Below are 21,339 nucleotides of genomic sequence, written 5' to 3'. Positions count from 1 at the left end.
ATCGTGCTACCCAACACTGAAGACCAGCAAATATTTGTCAACAGCCAGTACAGTAGTTATTTGCTTTACCTCTGTGCCAGGCACTTTCCTGAGAGTTTTATATGATTTAATTTACTGAATCCTGACAACAACCTAGTGACTAAACAGAGCCATGGAGAGGTTAAGTACGTTGCTGGTTCAGAACCCAGAGTTTGGCTCAAGAATGAGCCCGTGTAATCACTGGGCCCGGCTGCTACTGCAGTGATGGCGAACCTGTGGCACATGTGCCACAGCAGGCTGTTCATATCACTGAGACCTCTGAAAGGTTCGTCATCACTGCCCTGTAGTAATGGTTGCAAATCAGTGAAAGATCTTCAATCGCCTTCCAGAAACTACTTACTAGTTGTGCAGGTCCAGATTAGCCACACCCATTCTTCATATTAATACTATCCCCAGTTGTGCTTAATTTGAAGGCCAGTGATGCATCTTCCTGGAGTCAACTTTTGGCTTTGGAAGAGGATTCTCTTGATCATCATGTATTTAGTGATGATGCTAGAGTATGTTATCTTTTTAATTAATACTAAAGATATTAAAGTCTTTATTTTTAAATTTACCAGATGGGTGGGTAGGGTTCCACTTGGCTCAGAGAGCACTAATGAATGATGTTTGTGCACTAAATCAGTAGAACCAATCTTTATTCTGATTTTCAGTACCATATCATCCTAGGGTGGATTTAAACTTGTTTGTTCTAAATACCACCTGAGTTGCTGCCTAGAAGTAACTAAATGAAAAGATGTAGTTTGTGGCTTAGACATTGTCGCTCACATTCATCAAGGAACTGTGTATTTATTGCTGCTTCATAGCAATATAGTTGATATGTCAAGGCAATTAATTGTAACATAAGTCGGGAGCTTTAAAAAGTTATATAGATAGCTGATATGTTCTTTGCCGACAATTTAGTGAAATGTAGTGTTAGGGGAAAAAATGAAAACAACACATACTGAATAAAGAAAGTGCAAACTGTCTCCAAGACACAAGTTATTCTGTTACACCATTTTTTTTTTTTGCTTAATATTTAGTGATGTTTAAATTTCTTGGAAGAAATTAAATATGTAGAATTTAAAGAGAAAAACCTTTAAATGTCTGAGCAATAGTGCTATTCTGTTTAAAAGTAGATTTATTTGAAATTGCTCAAAATCAATTTGAAGTTAAACAGTCATAGATTGAGTCATGTCATTTAGATTAAAAATGAATGCCTTAATACTTTATTTCCTGTCTCCTATGTTAATACTCTTATCATTTGAATTTAGGGATTATCCTATATTTTATGTATAGGTGAGAGTGTTATAAAATCTTGTGGATTCTGTCAGAGATTAAATTCTCTTGGCCAAAAGCCAAGATAGTCCCAAATTTTTACTGTAATGGCTTGTACATCTCCAGTCTAAAACACACAAGTTAGAAGTCTTTCATTGACCATGACTTGAGCGAAAGAAGTGTGTTGTCCCTTAGGTGAATTTATAGCAGTCCCTCCCACCTTATCCAAAGTTTTGTTTTCCACAGTTTCAGTTACCAGTGGTCAGTTGCAGTCCAAAAATATTAAATGGAAAATTTCAGAAATAATTGTGGTAAATAACTTTTATTGCAGTATATTGTTATACTTATTTTATTATTAGTTGTTGTTACTCTTTGCCTAATTTATAAATTAGCTTTATCAGAGGTATGTATGTATAGAAAAAACATGAATGTATGTGGTGTTTGGTACCATCTGATTTCAGGTATTCACTGGGGGTCTTGGAATGTATCCTCTTGAATAAGGAGGAACTACTGTAATTATATCTTTTGGCAGTAGCTAATCATGGACACTGCTTATGTATGTGTGTGAGCATACCACTTAGGGGATTCAATTCCTTTCAGATACAGTTAGGAATTATTCGCTTGGCTGTTATTCAATAAATGTTTACTGAGTACCAACTGTTTAAAGAAAGTGTTGGAGAACAAAAGGTTTGTGGCTTTTTGTTTACTTTATCTATTTCATGTGTGTTTTAATAACGTTCTTTATAGCTATACAAGTCTCAAAATTCAAAATTAAATAAATTACACAATTGAAAATATTTGCATGTTACAAAAGTACTGTTTATCCTACCCTAAAGCCTTAGATGGTAGCATAGATAATGAGTCTCTTGTTTCCTTAAACTATTTTTGGTTGAATATCTTTCAAAGGCTGCATTAACATTCTCTTTCAGGCTCTTAAGACCTAATTTACTAAATGAAGAATATCCTAGTAATCTTAACTCTTGAAAGCTGTGTTCATACTTTATCTGTCATAATTCAAATAGTACTATGATCATGAGAAGGTATAACGTGGGTGAAAGCTATCTTTGATTTGAAAAGATTATAGTTCTTGTAAGTTTGTTGAGAAAACAGTGTAGACTAGTCTTAACTATGCTAAAAGCTGAACTGTTATGGTACAAGGTGTGTGTATAGGCTTCAGCATAAGGTTTTATATTTATAATGTGGATACATCAAAATTGAGCCTTTCTTTGATGTCAAACTGATAAGCATTGCCACCTTACATGTTACAGTTCTGTTTTTTGATGTTGGCTTTAGTTAAAGCTTAGTTGGAAATGCTAAGCCTTGCTGATATAAGATGAACTTTGAAACCTCTTTGTTTCAAATTCCCTGAAACTGGGCTTGAAAATATGGGTGTGTAGGCATACATTAGCTAGCATTTAAGAATCTGCTTCCTCAAACTCAGCTAGAATTTGAACCTTGGGTTATGAAGCTCATATTTTCTGTTGTAGGAATACCTGTTTTCCCACAACCAACCAGGGGATAAAATAATTCCGAGAAATTTAAGGGAAACAACATAATATCCTTAAAACCAATGTCTCAAGAAGTCTACTGTAGTCATAAAATAGTAAGATTAATTTTAATGCTCACATTATACATTAAAGCAAATAGACATCAAGGTGAGCATTGGATCAAGCAAGATTAGAACCTGACTCCAAGGAATATCCATGAAATTTTTTTTAACTCTCATCTCCTTTAAATTAATCTTATAGTTTTTTATTCCCTCCTGTCTGACTAGGAAAGTATGATTTCCTTGGATGGAAGGAGAAAGGATAGTGTAGATGTGAGTCAGCCTGTTTAATTCAGTTACTGTGGCTGTTGGTTGCCTGTAATCCCAGCACTCTGGGAGGCTGAGGCAGGAGGATTGCCACGAGTTTGAGGCCAGGCTGAACTACATAACAAAGACCCTGTTGCAGAAAAGCAAAGCAGAGCACTCAGTTGAAGACTTGAGTGTTTCTGTATCTTAGAGACTTGGTTTATGATTTCAGTTTGTCACCATCAGCAATATATCTATGATGTTCTTAACAATGGCTCAGCTCATCCAATGCAAGGACAGCATTTCCTCTTTATGTGGTTTTTCTCATCTTGTCATCTTCCTGTCTACTGGAATGACTAAATACCATAGCAGAAAGGTAGATTTGCCCAGTTTCCTCACAGAGAAGATAATTAGGCTAACTTGGTAAGTCTAAAGAAGTATATTAGGTTGGTGGGCTGGGGATGTAGTTCACCTGTTCAGTGGTAGAGTGCTTGCCTAGCATGTGTGATGCTCAGGGTTCCACCCCTAGTTTCAAAAGAAGTATATCTGGGCCTCAAGGCCTCCCTAGGAGCTTTTGATTTTTTGAGATAGCCTTGGTATGTAGTGAAGACTGGTCCTTAACTTGATATGTAGGGCAAGGTGACTACTCTTGCCTCACCTTTTCCAGTGCTAGGATTACAGATAGACGCCACCAGGCCGAGCCTCCCTAGGGACTTTTAAGAGCATTCTAGTTTTAATCCTTCAGACATTAGAGCCAGTCAACTATTAACTGCATTATGTTAAGACTTCTCTTTTCTTTTGACTTATGAGCATGTGAGAAAAAGGTTCTGTCAAGGTCAGCCTGTTAGTACATAAGGAAGTGGTTGAGGAAGGGCAATGGTGAGAACTCAGGTAATATGAATGGGCCTAAGTGCTTTGGATGAGTAGAATGAATGCTTCACTGGTTCTTAGGTGATTAACACAGGTGGTGGAATGGGAAAAGAGATTGGCAAAGCAAAATGGTGGAAAGGCAAAGATACTCCCAACTTTTTAAATCTGTGTGTTCCTCTTAACCTTGACTTTCTCTTGCCACTTTTTTTTTAATGGTACTGGGGATTGAACCCAGGGCTTTGGACTGAGCTACATCCCCACCCCTTATTTTTTTACTGAGACAAGGTCTTGCTTAGTCCTTAAATTAACCGGGTGAGCTCAACTTTGCCATCCTCCTGCCTCAGCTTCTGAGATGGCAGGAGCTACAGGCATGTGCCACCATGCCCAGCTCTCTCATGATTTTTATTGTCAGGGCAGTGTTCTGTCTCTCTTAGGGAAAGGTACAAGTTATAAAGTGAGTCCTGTCGGGTGAAAAGTTGACTTTCAAGTGGAGATTGCAGTGAAAGGAATTTTCTTCCATTACTGTAGAGGTCTACTTTTTTAGATTCCTAAGAAAGATCTCTGAAACAGAAGCATGAAAAACCTTATAGTTGGGAAGCATTCAGTATTAGAGTAAAATACATGTCATTGCTGAATCAGAATTCATATACCTTTAAATACTTTTTAAAAAATTAGATCCATACTGATTTTTGTATTAAAATGCTTGATCTATTTAAATAGGTATCAAAAATTATCTTCAATCAGGATGTTGAACATAATGCATTCTTCATTTACCTTAGTGAATGTTGATAATAATAAAGTTATAGTTCTTTGCTGCCATTAGACACCCTAATGCCAAATGTGTGATAGACAAGGGCCTGATCCTAGCCACTGATCGGCTTCACAGCTATTGCAGAATGCAATAGGGAAGAAACATTTTTATGCCTGAATAAGAACAGTGTATTTGTGTGACATAGTAAAGGCTCAAGCCTCTGATTACTTGGTAATCATGTGAGGTAGATGATTTTATATTGTACCTGACGTCTTATGACAATCTAAACTTACCTTTGCTCTTTTAAAGTATCTAGTTTGACCCATCGACTTTTGATGAATGCATTTCTGGAGGGATTGTGACTCAGTTAAGTGCTTTAAAGAAGGAATCCTGTTTTGTATCACACCTGAATGTCACAGCACAGGCTTTTTGGAGTTTATTTAATTTGCACTCCAAGGGAACAGTGCCATCTACTGAATGGCCAGCATCAACTTGAGCAGCCCCTGAGTTTTCCTTGCAGAACTCTAGAGAAACCAGGTCCAGCCTCATTTGCAGGATTTAATGGGATCTTAGTACCAAGTGGAATTGTTGCCTGCTTAATTTTAATTATGTTTCCCAACAGGAGGCCTAAACACATGATGAAGAACTAATTCCACACTTGTTGGAATGCATGGAAGAGGAGAAACTTTAAGAAGTTGTTGGGACTTACATTAAAAACAATCTAGCAATGGTGAAATCATTAAATAAGTGGTGAAGAAAATTATTTTACTGAGGTGTTTTTCATTAGGAGGTCTGGTTATTGATGGCTTCTGCAGACAGTAATGAAGTACTTGAATACTTTGACTTTTTTTTTTCTTGCCCTTTTTTCTTTGTCTCAGTTTCTAAAGTGATGATTTCCAATTGAGTGAATTATTTGGCAGTGTATTTTGTTGTTGTTTTGGTGTATACTGGTAGTCTTATGTTTTTGTTATTGTTTGTTGTTTTCCAGAAACTGCCTGTTGTAGTAGCCATGGATAGAACTGGAGGTAGCAAAACCATTTGAAGGTCCATGGAGGATGAAGGTAGAGTAGAACTGTCAGAGGTAGATAAGAAGGAACTTGACAATATGAAATGAAAAGGAAGCTCAGAAATTTTTCCTGTAGTAGATTATTGTTGTGTATTTATTATACATCATTACTTAGAAACCATTTTTCTCCACCCTTAAAACCTGCCAAGAATCATGTTAAGCACTTTACATACGTTACCTGAAGTTTAGTAAAGAAATTTAACCAGTAGCATGTACTGTAGTTAATGAATGGCAGAGACAAGATTTGAGCTCAGGGCTAATATCCGTAAACACTATGTTGTACTGCTGATCTATTTAAGCTTATTCTTGTTGGTGACTGAACAAAAGATTTGAATCCAGGTTAGAATATTTCTGCCTTCACTGGAAAATACTTTTTTTTTTTTTTTAATACTGGGGATTGAACTTAGGGCCTTGAGCTTACAAGGCAGGTGCAGAACCACTGAGCTAAATCCCTGGCTACCTTTTTTTTTTGGATGCATGGTTAAATGGGTAAATAGGATTGAGATTTCACTACAGTCAGGAAGTATACATGAGGTAGACTGTCAAATGCTATTTGTTTTTTCCTACAATGTAAATTTGTTGACATTCCTTTTGCTATTTTATTAATTTAAAACCATAAGAAGTTTATTGAACCATGAAGTGAATTGTTTCACCCACCCATAGCCATTGTACTTAAAACATACTACTTCTAGGGAGGAGAGGTTGAGTTACTTGAAGTGTTTTCTGCTCTGTTTATTTTTTGTGGCAATGGTAAGTTGAGGATTTGTTAGTTGTCTTTCTATGTTTTGCTCACTCCTAAATATTTTTTAGGTGGTAGCATTTCAACATGGCAATAATATTCTGTATCCACAGCACAGTAAAAGTCAATCATATGCCAGTCTGAGGTCCTGTGGAAACTTGTTCTTATGCATGTTAGGTACATACACCGAATGAGTACCATGCTTCATATATACATATGTACCGATACTTTATTGAATTCATGTATCCTAATACCTGGTAACTATCGAGTGGTGTTCTTGTTTGTTTGTTTGTTTAACATATTCTGACCTTAAAAGATATCCTTATTACTTTAGAAGATTGGAAATCCTTGTTTTGCTATATCTAAAAACTTCTAAATGAGTTCATTGCTTTGTGTTGAGTATCCTAAACCCAGTCACCTTTTTAGGGCTTCTGTCTCCTCCTCTTCATATGTAAGGAATTATACTTGACCATATACCTCCCAGAAAACTTTGGGAATCATCATAATTCCCAACACTAGACAAGAAAAGTCTCCTTTTTGGAAAAGATGTATGTTTTAAAAATATCTGCATTTGTCCATTGTGTTAGCTTTCCGTTGCTGTGACAAATAGTGCTTTCCCTCTGTGAGAATAACAATTTAAAGAGGAAAGATTTATTTTGGCTCAGTTTTAGAGGTTTCGGTGCATAGTCAGCTGATTTCACTGTTTTAGTGCTGGAATAAAGCAAAAACATCATGGCAGAAGGGTGTGGCAAAGGAAAGCTGCTCATCTCAGGGCAGCCGGGAAGCGAAGAGAGAGAAAAAGAGCCAGGGAGCCTGGGTTAATGGTCTTTCTCCTCTCGTTTTTTGCTTTATCCAGGCATCTATCCTGTTGGATGGTGTTGCTCCACAACTTTGCTATTTCAGATACTAGTTGTCTCTGGAAACATTCTCTCAGACACAACCAGAAGTGTGCTTTATTAATATGCTAGGTGTTTCTCAATCCAGTCAAGCTGACAAACAAGTTAACAATCAAAGTTAACCATCGTATCCATTATTTACTTTGTTTGCCAAATGCTAGAATATAAATAAATGCTACCAGTGTCTGTTGCAACTTCTAAATCTCATGTGTACAATAGAATTGTTGATATTATGAGATATGACCATTTTTATTTAAAATTGTCATAAAATAACTACCAGTTTTCAAATTTTAGAAGAGTGGTTCCAGAGTGAATTTTCTAAACTCAGACTTACTTATGCACAGTATTTACTATTTGAAAAATACTTAGTATAACTGTTTAAGACATTTTGAACAGATAACTTTTTTACTTTAGTTTTCTTGTACACAGTATGTGAAGGGGGTACATCAATTTAAGATTCATTTCAGCTTGAAGGTGCTATGACTTCACTTCCAAAGGTGAATTTTACTAGCTAGTGGTTTTAGTTGGAAACTGGCCTAGATGCTTGTGACTGAACCCTGGAAATGGGTCTAGTATAAGGCAAGTACCATGGAAATCCTTGGCTCTCTGTATGTGTGGCAACGGAGAGAAGGATATCATCACTCCGGGAACTCATCAACTCCACTAGTTTCAGTTCTCCAGAAGCTAAGGGCCCTTGGCAGTGGACAGATCTTTTCCAAAAACAATGAAATGGGCCAGGATAGCAAGTTTTCCTAAAACAAACTGAAGAAATGTTGTGGTATATTTTTCCAGAAATTGTGCTTTCCATTCCCACCCTGACTTTATTATGTTTAGTAATGTTATTTCCTCATAAATATTTCTCTGATCTCTGTTTTAGCCCTTCTTTTTTGAACAATTTCATATTTCCTTTCATTTGTTCACTTGTTTGTTCAACAAATATTTATTAAGCATGTAAGTGCTCAGAATTCAGCAGTAGGCAAAACAGACAAACCTTCCTGCCATAATAGACTTTATATTTTTGAGAGTAAATAGAAATAAGTAGGGCTGGGGATTTAGCTTAGTGGTTCTGCCGCCTGCCTCGCAAGCGCAAGGTCCGGAGTTCGATCCCCGGTACCAAAAAAAAAATAGAAATAAGTAAAGGATATATGATATTAGTGCTCAATATTGTAGAGAAATATAGAGCAGGGCAAGAAGATAAAGTAAGCTTTTTTGGTGCATGATTGTAAATTTAAAAAGAGTGGTGAGGCCAGGTCCTCACCAATAAGGTGGCATGTGACAAAAGACTTGATGGTGAGGACTGAGCATGTATATAGATGTCTGAGGTAAGAAGGTTGCAGGCAGAGGAAGCAACAGGCCAAAGTCCTTGAGGCTCATGCATAACTGGCATGGATGAAAAAGAATGAGGAAGGGGTAATGGAAGCTGCCGGATGACTTTGAACAGAAATGTGATACAATCTGACATGAACTTTAAAAGGGGATTTGTTACTTATCCTTATATTTTGAGACTAGACCATAGTGAGCTAGTATGGATACAGGGAGACTACTTAGGGGGCCAGTGAAATAAGTTTGGTGAGAGACGATGTGTCTGGTAGGGGTGATGATTTGATTGGATTCTGGTTGTATTTTGAACATAGAGCCAATGGGAATTTCTAACTGGGATATGGGGTTATATGAGAGAGGAATCAAGCCTGGAGAATGAGAGAGAATAGGAGTTTGGTTTAAGATATTATTAGGTTTGAAATGTCTGTTAGAGACATTTATTTGAAAGTTGCACTGAGTGGAAATCAATGGATGGTTACAGGCTGACTATAATCTCGAGAGTTGATATTATTTTCCTTCTCCATTTTTTAAAAAGAATTCATATTTAATCCCTTTGATGGCTGGAATAAAAACTTTGCTCCAGTAAGAGTTTGAGATACTTCTGTACTGTACATCTTTATTCTTTCAAGGGCCTTAATTTATCCTACAAAGCCTTGAATTTATTGTAGTGTGTGTGTGTGTGTGTGTGTGCGCGCGCGCGCGCACGCGCGTTACTGGGGATTGAACCCAGGGTCTCACACATGATTGGCAAATACTCTGCCACTGAGCTACACCCCGGCCTTTTTTATTTTTTGAGAAAGGATCTCACTAAACTGCTCAAGGTGTCCTCAAATTTGTGATCCTCCTGCCTCAGCCTCCAGAGTAGCTGGAGTTAGAGGTGTACATTACCATGTCCGGCTCAAGAGAGAAAGAGGTCAGAAACCTACACACAGCACCTGGTATTCCCCAGCAGTTTTCCTCCAAGTGCTAACCAGACCCTGTTCTATATTTTAATTTCTAAAGACCCTTGATCTCAAAAGAAATGTTTTCCTCTACGGACAGGACAATTTGCAAACAAAATATGAGAATAAAAACATCATTCTTTATTGCCCTTTAAAAATGTAAGAATAGGGCTGGGGATTTAGCTCAGTGGTGCCACTGCCTGCCTCTCAAGTGCAGGGTCCCGAGTTCAATCCCTGGTACCAAAATATATATATAATTGTAAGTTGAACAGTTTGGTTCTTCCTCAAACTTAACTTGGTAAAAATGGTAACATTAGAAATGTCATTATGGCCCAGCAGTTCTACAAGTATCTGTTATACTCAAGAGAGTGGAAGACACATGTTCCCACAAAAGATTTGTACACCAGTGTTCAGAGCAGCCTTATTCATAATAGCCAAAAAGTTGAAATAGCCCATATGTCTTCTTGGGCTTGATGAATGGATAAATGTGGTATATCCAAACAGTGGAATATTATTCAGTGTTATCGCTTGTATGTAGATGTTCCCCACAAAGCCTCATGCAGGCATAGGTAGGGCTTTTTAGAGGTGGCTAGTTCTAGAGTGTGTGATGCTGGGTTCAAGGGTACCCCACCCTGGGTGTGAGTGCTACCTGGGTAGCCTGCATGGAATATAAGGGAAAGAAAGAGGGCTGCTGTGGTTGCTTGCTGCTGCTGCTTTGCTACTTCGCTGGCTTTTGCCTGCCATGAATTGGTTCTCCTCTGCAGTGCCCCTCTGCCATGCCACCCTGCCTTGGAGCCAGCCGACTATGAGCTGAAACCTGTAGAAACTCTGAGCCAAATAAATCTTTCTTCCTTTACCTTTAGGGGTCTCGTATTTTATCTTAGCAGTGAGAAAAGTAACTAAGACATTCAGTCATTAAAAAGAATGACGTACAAATACATTCTAAACATTATACTGAATAAAAGAAACCAGACACAAAAGGCCCCATGATTGAATGGTTCCATCCATTGTATGAAATGTTTAGTATAGGTGGATCTGTAGAGACAGAAAGATTAGTGGTAGCCAAGAACTACAGAAGGAGATAGGAACGGACAGCTTAATGGGCACTGGGTTTCCTTTCAGGGCAATGAAAAAGTTCTGGAATTAGAGAATGGTGATGTGTGGACAATGTGAATATACTGAAAACTACTGCAATGTACAATTTGAAGACTAAATTTTATGATAAATGGATTATATCTTGATTTTTTAAAGGATAAAAGGAAAAATGTTTGTGTGTGCACTCCTGTGTACAGAAAAATAAAACAACCTATGGGTACCTGCTATCTAAAGCAGAACTGCTTTCCCAGGAGAGATGAATGAAGCAAGAATTACCACACCCAACCTGGTTTAGCTTGGTTTGCTTATGAGGCTGAGTGAAGATACTTAGCTTGTCCAAATAGAAATCAGGAGGTAGTTTGTGATAACTCAAGGATGAGTCTAATTTCTTTAATACTCATTTTCATGGAGATGACCTAAATAAGCAAAAGAAGGCTTTATGATTATCATGTCTGTGTGTTTCAGAGAGCAGGAAGCAGCTAATAAGTAAGTTTATGAGACCTTAAGTCAATAAAGGCAGCTTGTTTTTTTATACCTATAATTTTAAAATAAGGAGCATTCAATTTGCAATATTTTTTTTAGCAAACTCAAAATGATACTTACCTTATTTAAAAACATTACCATCAAAGATTTGCCTGTTTAGAAAGCACATGAAAGGATTATCTTTACTTTTCATATACCACTTTTCTTTAATCCTAATTTTTACTGAGATATAATCTTATACCATAAAGTTTACCCCTAAATTTATTTTGAAATAAAAAAGTATCTTTTTTCTTTTGTACAATAAAAAGTTCTAAAAGTAGTACATATTATTTGATGCCTGTTATATGGATGGCTTAATATATTTTCAGCATTTGAAGGGCACATATGTGAACCATGCAAGAACTGTGACAGGGAAGTTAGACTTTTATGTAACTGACTCCAACATCATCCTAAGAACTATGCTGTAGCAGCATTTTAAAGGAAATGCAATTGGGCCCAGAAAAGGGATACTTATGCAATTGGGGAGAAGCAGTTTGGGGTGGGGGCTGGCATTTGATTTATGCCTGAAAAGGTCCAGTAGGATTTCAACTGTCTGGGAGAAAGGTGAATTACAGGCCAATGTAATAAAATGACAAAGCCGTTTAGGTGTGTGATGGAGAGGAAGTAGAAACAGGAGTTGACAGCATCAGATTTTACAGGCCTTGGGTGCTATTTTAAGAAATTTAGGTTTTATTCTGTGGCACCTGTTTAAATTGATTAGAGGTGTAATCAAATGTGTGAGAGCATTGGTGATAAAAACACAATGATGGAGAGAGTGAGTGTTGGCAAGGAGTCAAGTTAGGAGGCATTTAATGGTAAGCAAATAAACTAAGGCAATGGCTTTGAGATTAGTAATGGAGTGCTAGGCCAGGTGTAGTGGCACACGCCTGTGATCCCGGCACTCGGGAGGCTGAGGCAGGAGGATCACCATGCGTTCAAGGCCAGCCTGAGCTACATAGTGAGACCCTGTCTCAAAAAAAAAAGGCTGGGCCACTTTCTGAAGCAGTTCTGGAAGTACTCTTTCAAGAGTGTCTTTAGTTGAGCTGTTGTGACTGCTTTGATGTCTTGAATTGACTCAAAGTGTTTACCTTTCATGGTCATTTTGACTTTAGGAACGAGCCATGAGTCACACAGTCCAGAGCCAATGAATAAAGTAAATGAGAACACACCGTAATGTTTTCATGAGCCCTCCTTTCTGTTGGATGGCACTCAGCACCAGTATTCACCATAATTTCTGGTCACACCTCATAGTCACAAAAGAAGACTTCCAGAACTGCTAAGTGGCCTGAATAATGGAATAAATGTCTTTGAAGCAAGGGAGATTATTTTGAGAGGGATTAAAATTACTGTAATAGGGGCCGGGGATTTAGCTCAGTGGTTTCACCACCTGCCGCGCAAGCGCAAGGACCTGAGTTCAATCCCTGGTACCAAAAAAAAAAAAATTACTGTAATAATTTAAAAAATTTAAACATTCACTGTATATTTTGGTCACACATATAGTATCTGTTACACACAATATGTATTTACTAACTGTTTGCAGCTTATTTACATCCCCCTTTGTGAGAAAGGAGTGAGGAGATAAGTGTAAAAGGAATGTAGAAAAATATTAAGGAAACAGACCATTTACTAAGTTGACTGGGCATCAGTGGTTGACCAGAATAATTGAGGTGGGTGTTTGTTGCTGCTGCTGTTTGTTTGTCATAGTTGGGATCAAACTCAGGACCTCACCCATGCTACCACTACATCTCCAGCCCTAGTTGAGGTTTTGATTCACAGCTGCTATCTGAAAGGCTCAGGAAATGATGTAGAATTATTCATACTCTGCATTGTTTAAATTATAAAAAAAATATTTTATTGATTTTATTTCAGTGTATTTATTCACTAACCAGTAACATTTTTGTTTCTGCATTTGTTTGATTTAAGAGAACAATCTCAATAATCAAACTTTTCATCTTTTCCTATGTATACATTTTCTAGATATTTTGTTTCATTTCTTTAAGTTTCATCAGAAAGGTTATTGCAATTTAGAATTTAAATGTTTTACATCTACTTTGGGAGGTCAGTTTACAGAGTAACAGATTGTGTTATAATGTGTAGTAACTCAAATAAAAACTTCTGAATGGTGACTTTGATATTATAATGGAAATGGTGTATTGTCCTTGTTCAGTCATTCATGTTTTTAGATAGAATGGGAACTTTTTATGACATCAGCTGTGTGCTGAGTGCTGAGTCTTATTTAGGAGGCAGGAGTTTCCAATCACATGTATTTGATTTGCTATGCATTTTGAGAAATTTATTTGAAAGTTGAAATAAATATTGAAGTATACGAAAGCATGGAGAGTTCTGAATAGATGATTAAATTAGGTATGAACTTTTCAAAACTTTACACTCACCATAACGTAGTTCTCATCTCTGTTAGTGTTCTTAGAAATCAGTCACATTTGAAAATCCAGTTCTGTGTCAACAGAATCTGGTTGCACTTTTTTTTTTTGGTATCAGAGATCGAACTCGGAACCTTGTGCTTGCAAGGCAGGCAATGGAACCACTGAGCTAAATCCCCAGCCCTAGCTACACTTTATATGACATACTTTGAAAGTATTTTTTGAACTGCAAAGAAGCAAAACATATGACATAGACTTTTCTTAACTGATTGAAAGTTGTTTATAATTTAATTGAACTTAAGTAATTTTAACACACCTAGAGGCATATTGACCAAATATGTGGAGTATCGCCACACTTCAGAGATAAAAGAGTCTTAGAGTTGTCAACCTTTTGAAAATTGTCAAAACTTTTACATTAGTGGCTCTTCTTAAGAAATACACAGATTGGCATATACCCTACTGAAGTGCAATCAGGAAATGGTGTTGATTGATATGACTGGCATTCCTCCACCAATTTCTACAGCTCCCAACAACAGTTATTAGCTAAATACTTGTGTATATGTCATAACTGACTGTGAATTTTTGATACACAGGTGTCTTACCATTATAGTAAACAAGGCAAGCAGATTTTGTTGGCAGCCTGAAAAAGATTTGTGAGATGAGTTTCAGTGGCTAGGATCTAGAGCAGTGGTGGTGAACCTACAGCATGCGTGTGGCAGCGGGCTGTTCGTATCATTGAAAGCTCTAAAGGGTTCACCATCACTGACGAGGCTAACTTGTGAAGCAGGTAGTATTAGGTAGAATAGACTCTTTGGTTTGGGTCCAGGCTCGGTGCCAAAATTACAGAGCTCCATTGTTCATAAGATAGCCACTCGCTACATGTGGCTGTTGACCACTTGAATGTGGCTGGTCCTAAGATGTGCTGTATTGTAAAATATACAGTAGACTTTGAAAACTTAGTACAGTAACAAAAATGTAAAATAACTCAATTCTTAAATTGTGATTAAATTTTGAAATGATGACTGTTATTTCATTAACTAAAATATTAAAATTAACCTGCCTCTTTTTACTGTATAATGTGGCTACCAGAAAATTTTAAAGTATATATATGGCTGGCATTTATGGCTCACGTTATATTTTAACATTACTGTCATAAGGAAAAAGAGATTATGTTGTTTTCTTAGCTTGCAGAGGTTCAGGGGAATGCTCCCTCAGTATTCTTTAGATACACCTATTCCAGCTGACTTGCCTGGGTCAGTGTGTATTACAGTTTTGTTTTGAGAATTATTGCCTACAAGCAGCCACTGTCTCTCCTCTAACTCTTCCAGTTGATATATTAAAAAGAAAAAGGTCACTCCACTATCTCTAATGTTTGTTTGCTAACTCTTGATCACCAGCTTTAAGACAGGTGATAAAAAATAAATTTATAGCTGGTATTCATTGGGCACTTGGGATGTACCAGATAAAATCTCGAATCCTCACATCAATTCCGCAAGATTTATAAGATGAAGAAACGGATTCAAATACCTTTGTCTTTGCCCTGGGCCAACTACGAAGTGACAAAAATCAGGATTTCAGCTGTCTGCCTGGTTCTAGAACCAGTGTTCTTTCAGCTAATGTAGCCTCATTGTTTTGTATTTCCTGTATGTGCCCTTTAATATGAAGCAGAGTGCTGTATATAGAGGGGTCACTTGCCAAATGGTGTTGACTGAGAGTTGCTTAGGATCCTTGAGTTGATTTCCTTTGTTTTGGTAAATGATTTTAGCGCCCCTTGCACCAAGCCACCCCCACCCCCCAATTTGGTACTTAAAGAGTGGCCCAAGAGTTCATGGAGAGAATTTAGTTTTTTAAAAAATTGAACCAACATCCAGCAATGGTGGCATATACCTGTATTCTCAGCACTTAGGAGGCTGAGGAGGAGGATCATCGTGAGTTCAAGGACAGTCTGGGCTACATGGTTCAAGGTTACCCTGAACTACATAGCAAGACCTTGTCTGGGAAAAAAACCAAAATGCTTTTAATTGACTAAACTATATTTATCATGTACAACCTCATGTTTTGAAATAGGTATGTATTGTGGAGCAGTTGCATTATGCTAACTAGTGTATGCATTAACCTCACATGAATTTTTTGTGGCGAAACCACTTACTACTTTCCTAGCAACCTTCAAGAGAGACTTACGTTTAATGAGTCTTTGAGCAGTATAGATCACCTAAAGCCTGTGACAGAGCATCTTTCTCATTGTGAAAATCAGTCCACAAAGATATTTCAGTTGCCTTCAGAAAGAAATACAAGAAGACTCTCCTCTGAATACCAGGAATATCATATAAAGAAGACCGACTGTATAAGAAGGGGCTTTTTATAAACAAAGAGGGTTGAAGTAAAATAATGGGATAGAATAAGCATATTAAGCAGGATAAATTTTGTATAATCCTAGGTCATCTCTTAAAGGCCATGTCCTTGACATTGTTGCATTAAGAATGAGAGCAAAGGGAAATTGTGTGTTGGCATACTAGTTGCTAAATTAGAATAGATGTGATCACATCTGCTCTGGAAGGCTGGATGCTGCATTCACTCACTCTCCTACCTTCACTCAGGTTCCAGTAAGTGGTAGTGACTTTGGAAAGATAGAGAAAAGGAAGAACAAAGAGCTTTGAAGGGTGAAAGACTAGGGAAGCGGGCAACAAAAGACTTAGGCAAGTTCAAAGTGGGCAGCACTCTTAAAACATGTATTGATGATACTAAGAGCTATGTAAGATACTGTTATTTCAGGAAAGAAGCTGATTCACTAGAAAGAAAATAAAAATTTTAATTAGGTGCTTTGGATTCAGTTTTTCTAACTATCATTACCCTAACCCTGTAACCTTAGGCGATTATAGAATCTGAGATAATCATTATCTTTCTTCTCTGGATTTCTTTTATGAGTAAGAGCATGAGAAGTTGAAAAGACTTTGTTCATGCTCATATGCTGTATATATTGTTATTAATACTGTAGACTTAATTATTTACTCCTTATCTGAAGTATTACCTACGTAAAACTTACTGGGAGGAAAAAAAGTGTATGCAAGAACCACCCATGTTATGCTTAAGAGAAATGAGAGTTAAATGGCCAACTTAAATAGGGCCAGTTTGGCTTTCATCCCTGGCTTTATAAAAGAGACAGTGGCAGCCTTGTGGGTGAGGGGAATGTGAACCTAATTACCTACTTAATCACTCGTCCCTTTAACCCCTTTAAAACTGGTCAATTACATAATGGGTATACACATGATGTTTCTCTGAATGAAAAGCTCTGTTGGATAGCTATTGTTTTAATTTTTATATATTCACAGTATTACATTTGTTTTGGATTTCTTTGAGGCTCATAGTCTTCATCTTCCAACTTCCAACCAAGTTAAGAAAGGGTTGCTATAACTACCAGATGGCAGGCTTTCCTAATCCTGTGCTGGATGCCAACAGACTAGTAACCGAATAGATGCATGCAGAATTAAAGCACAGCAGTTGAAGTATTATTTAAATTGCTCACCTATCAAATTTAACAAAAAGATTAATTGAATACATTCATGTTTCTATCAGGACAATCCCAGGCTGCATCTCTAATTTGTGTTCCATGTAAAATGCTGGATATGAGAATATTTTGCCAAGCACTGGTATGAAATTTGCTTGGGATCCAGCTGGCAGATGGAGCATATCTGGGGAACAGAATTCATAGGGGGATGGTGTTCCTGGTGTACAATTACTTAAAGATCAGTTGATTTTAAAATTTCCAAAAATTTTATTTACTATTACAAAAATGTATGTAGTCCAAATATTATATACTTCATGCTTATATATTGTGTTCTTACTATTGGGAAAATAACAGCAAGAACAATAAATTCATCATACTTTACTCAATTGTTTTTCATTTCTACTTTGAGTTCCTGGCATCGTAACTTGCTTCTTCCATTAATCTCTATGAATAAGAAAGATATGGAAGTGCAGATGGATTAAATTAATAAATAAGTGGGGCATGGTGAGCACACCTGTAATCCCAGCACTCTGGGAGGCTGAGGCAGGAGGACTGCAAGTTTGCGAACAGTGGCTTAGTGAGACCTTGTCTCAAAATTTATAAAATAAAAAGGTCTGGGAGTATACCTCAGGACCAAGGCCCTAGGTTCAATCTCTAGTACCACAAGAAAAACAAAAGTCTAATAAATAGTGTAAACAATTAGCTTTCTACATAAGGATAGTTATAAACTCATACTGTTTAAGAAAGGTAGATTGACCCAGAGGCCACTTGGTACAAATGAAAAGGATCAAAGATGACATTAGACTTGAAGAACTAATATGGGTCTGAAATTAACCATGTGTCAGTATAATAATACATTGTCATTTTCACATGAAGAAACCTCATGCTCGCGTAGCATTTTGTACAATATGATCTGTAAATCATTAGTTCTAAGAGATTTCCCAGGAAAAATAGTTCCAAATCTGTTTAGAGAACTACATTCTGTATACTCTTTCTCTTAAAGATTCATAATGCACCTTAGAATAGCAAAGACTGAGAAGCAATGCTATTAATTACCACTTTATCTTTTTTTAAAATTTCAGTCTATCTCCATTTAAATATGGCAGTAGATCATAGAAATCATTCTTTAGAAAAATCAATCTTTGTAGTGGAACTGTTGTTTTGTAGAACACACGCAAGCGAGTGCCCTTGAATCATGAATTAGCAGACTTCAAAGTTTTTGTGAATTTTCTTTTCTTGAAAATTCACAATTAAAATTAAATTTGGTAGTTACAAATATACTTACTATTTAAGTATTTGGGAAATATAATACTTAAATAAAAGTTGTTTTAAGCCCATCAAATGGAGACTGGGTAAAGAAGATGTGGTTTTTTTTTTAAACGGAGTACTACTGAGCCGTAAAGAATGAGAAACTGGAGACATTTGTAGCTAAGTGGATGCACATTGAGGCCATACTTTTTTAAGTGAAATAAATAGGACACACGTGTAAATACCAAATAGTTTCTCTGGTGTGAAAAACTAAAAGTGTAAAGAATCAAAATTTATAATTGATATTGTGAAATAGGGAGAAAATGTCTAAAGGAGTAAGGGAAGTGGGAGGGGTAGGAGAAAGGAAAGAAAGGAAAAGGAAAAACGTGAGAAAAAGAAAAAATGGAAACAAAGTCTGCAAGTAGGAAAGGGTGGAGGTGGGGTGAAGGGAGGGCAGGGGAATGGGGAAAAAATAAGAACCAAATACATCATGTAAAGATACAAGATCCCAGTGATGAATGTAACTGTATTGTATACCTAAAATGTACCCATAAACTAGATGGAAAAAAAAAAAAGTTGTTTTAAAATCAGTATTTATAAGGCCATTTTGCATAGAAACGTTAATCTCTGTAGGGGGTGTCTTATTAATATTGACATGAATATTCAGGCATTTTGGTGTTTTTGTTTAAACAAAAAAATTATTTACTTTTGTATTTCTTTAGCCAAGCTGTTTTATGATTTGTGTGTGTGTGTTGTTGTTTTTTGGTACTGGGGATCGAACTTGGGACCTTGCGCTTGGGAGGCAGGCGCCGGAACCACTGAGCTAAATCCCCAGCCCTTGTTTTATGATTTGAATTGTATATTTTTTCAAGAATAAAATAATCTTCAGTTATTTTAAATTCAGCTATTAGCGATGTTTTGATGGCAGTTAAATCTGTGGTTGTTTTCTTTTGAATTGAAAGGAAAAATCAAACATTTCAATAATACAAGAAACTGTTTTATAATCAGTTATTTTAAATGAGGTTCTGAAATTCACCCTAGACAATGATATTTTACGGATGCACAGGTTACTTATCTATATCAAAACCTACTATTTAGAGTTTCTAACCTGAGTGTATGTCAAGGATTTTAAGCATTTCTTTGCTTCCTATGAATTCTTTAAAAAATGACATCTGAGAATTTTTTTTACATGTCACGGCTAAATATGGGTCTTGAATCATCTCTTAGTTGGAAAACTGGGAATTTATATCTTTTTTGTGAGTAATAGAAAATATTATTGTATTTGTAGACAAATTTCTAAGTATAAGCCAGTACATAAATTAAGTAACAACAAAAAGCTTAACTAGCTATGTTTAAGGTTTGGGGACATGTCTGAAAATGTAGCATTTTACCAGAAAATAAAAAGTTCTCTTGCCATTAACCACCAAACCAAGTCACAAAACCAAATCATGAGACAATATTTTATTTTCAGTTGAATTTGAAAATCATAAATGTTAGCTTTGGCTTACCATTGCTGAAATCACTAAAAATGGCATGTTCAATGTTAGGTAGTATTTATGACTAGGCCATCAAACACCAAATGAAATTTTGAGAGAGGGATTCTTTCATGCTGAACTATAAACATTTTTCCCCTAGTGTTACGTTAAACTGTCCTTAAGGGGGCTGGGGATTTAGCTCAGTGGTTTCACTGCCTGCCTTACAAGTACAAGGCCCCAAGTTCAATCCCTGGTACCAAAAAAAAAGAAAATGCAGAATAAACTGTCCTTAAGGTAATTTTCTTATCTTTATTATTTCCTTTCTTCAAACCATCCATCCACTCAGCACCCCCTTGCTGCTGTATTTGTTTGTTTTGCAGTAATGGAGATTAAACCCAGGGCCTTCACACTGAGCTACATCCCCAGTCCTATTTCATTTTTTTATTTTGAGACAGGGTCTCACTAAATACCAAGGGTAGGCTTGAGCTTGCAGTTCTGCCTCAGCCTCCCTGAGTGTTGGGAGTACAGGCAATGCCACCAGATCCAGCTTACTGCTGTATCTTCATGGATATTCCCTTTCTACTTCCATCCCAAGCCTACCCATCAGCATTCCATATTTGAAAAGAATCAAAGGTAATAAGGAGTAGATTGACTAGAACTGTTTATTCTGAAGGATATTGCATGGTGAGGAGGCCTAAGGATTAATTCACTATTAAAATTAATTCCACGAGGAAGGAATTGCCCAACATCTGGGACCAACAGCTTGAAACCCAAGCTAGACTAGCTGGCAGAACCAAAGCCACACTTGGAAAGCTGTCTGCTGTCCTCTGGCGCTCTCTCCTTTCTGCTACCAGTGATAGCGTGAATCCTTTTGGACTAGTATAGGCATTAGAAGCACTTGAAGTGCTTGTTAAAATTAGACCCCTATGGTCACCTTCTGATTCCTTCAGTCTGCAGTAAGACCCAGTAACTTGCATCCTGGTGAGTTTCCCTGTGATATTGCTGGTTAGAGGCGAGATGTGCTGCCCTTTTTTTTTTTTAAAGACATTAGGAAACCTTTTTGAATCTTCTCTCTTCCTTTTGTCTCTTTTGCCACCTCATCCCTACTAACACCTGTTACCTCCTGTTCTTCTTACTAGTTTTACCTGCATTGGTTCTTATATTTGTTTTTTAAACCATCTACAGTAAAACAGCATTGTACTGTAGAGTTAGTTTATATTATTGTAACTGAAAAGTACCAATCCTGGAATTCTTTATGCTTTCTCCAAATTATTTATCATGAGAACATTCCCTTTCATAGTTTAGAAAGTACATCTTCCTTTTAAAGTTGTCACATTTTAATTTTTATTGGGTTTTTTATTTTTTTGGTACCAGGGATCGAACTCAGGACCTTGCACTTGCCAGGCAGGCATGGTGCCACTGAGCTAAATCCCCAGCCCCATTTT

General features: G+C 36.9%; 1 protein-coding gene across 30 annotated transcripts in view; it reads left to right on the top strand.

The window, feature by feature from the left end:
* Positions 1-21,339, top strand: part of Add3 (adducin 3) — a 127,544-nt gene that overhangs the window by 4,138 nt on the left and 102,067 nt on the right. The window contains exon 2 of one of the 30 annotated variants that reach the window (XM_087185330.1): positions 5,695-5,767. The exons of 28 other annotated variants lie outside the window; for them this stretch is intronic. The gene's annotated coding sequence lies outside the window, so the exon portion shown is untranslated. Of the gene's footprint in view, positions 1-5,694; positions 5,768-21,339 lie in introns of those variants that run through there. One more of the 30 variants, XM_087185316.1, reaches the window with a different exon arrangement.

Source organism: Heterocephalus glaber, unplaced genomic scaffold (genome assembly GCF_053883595.1).
Source record: "Heterocephalus glaber isolate CG9 unplaced genomic scaffold, H.glaber_assembly_v1.0 deba00001497, whole genome shotgun sequence".
Lineage (NCBI taxonomy): Eukaryota > Metazoa > Chordata > Mammalia > Rodentia > Bathyergidae > Heterocephalus > Heterocephalus glaber.
This window is presented reverse-complemented; position numbering and strand designations above follow the sequence as displayed.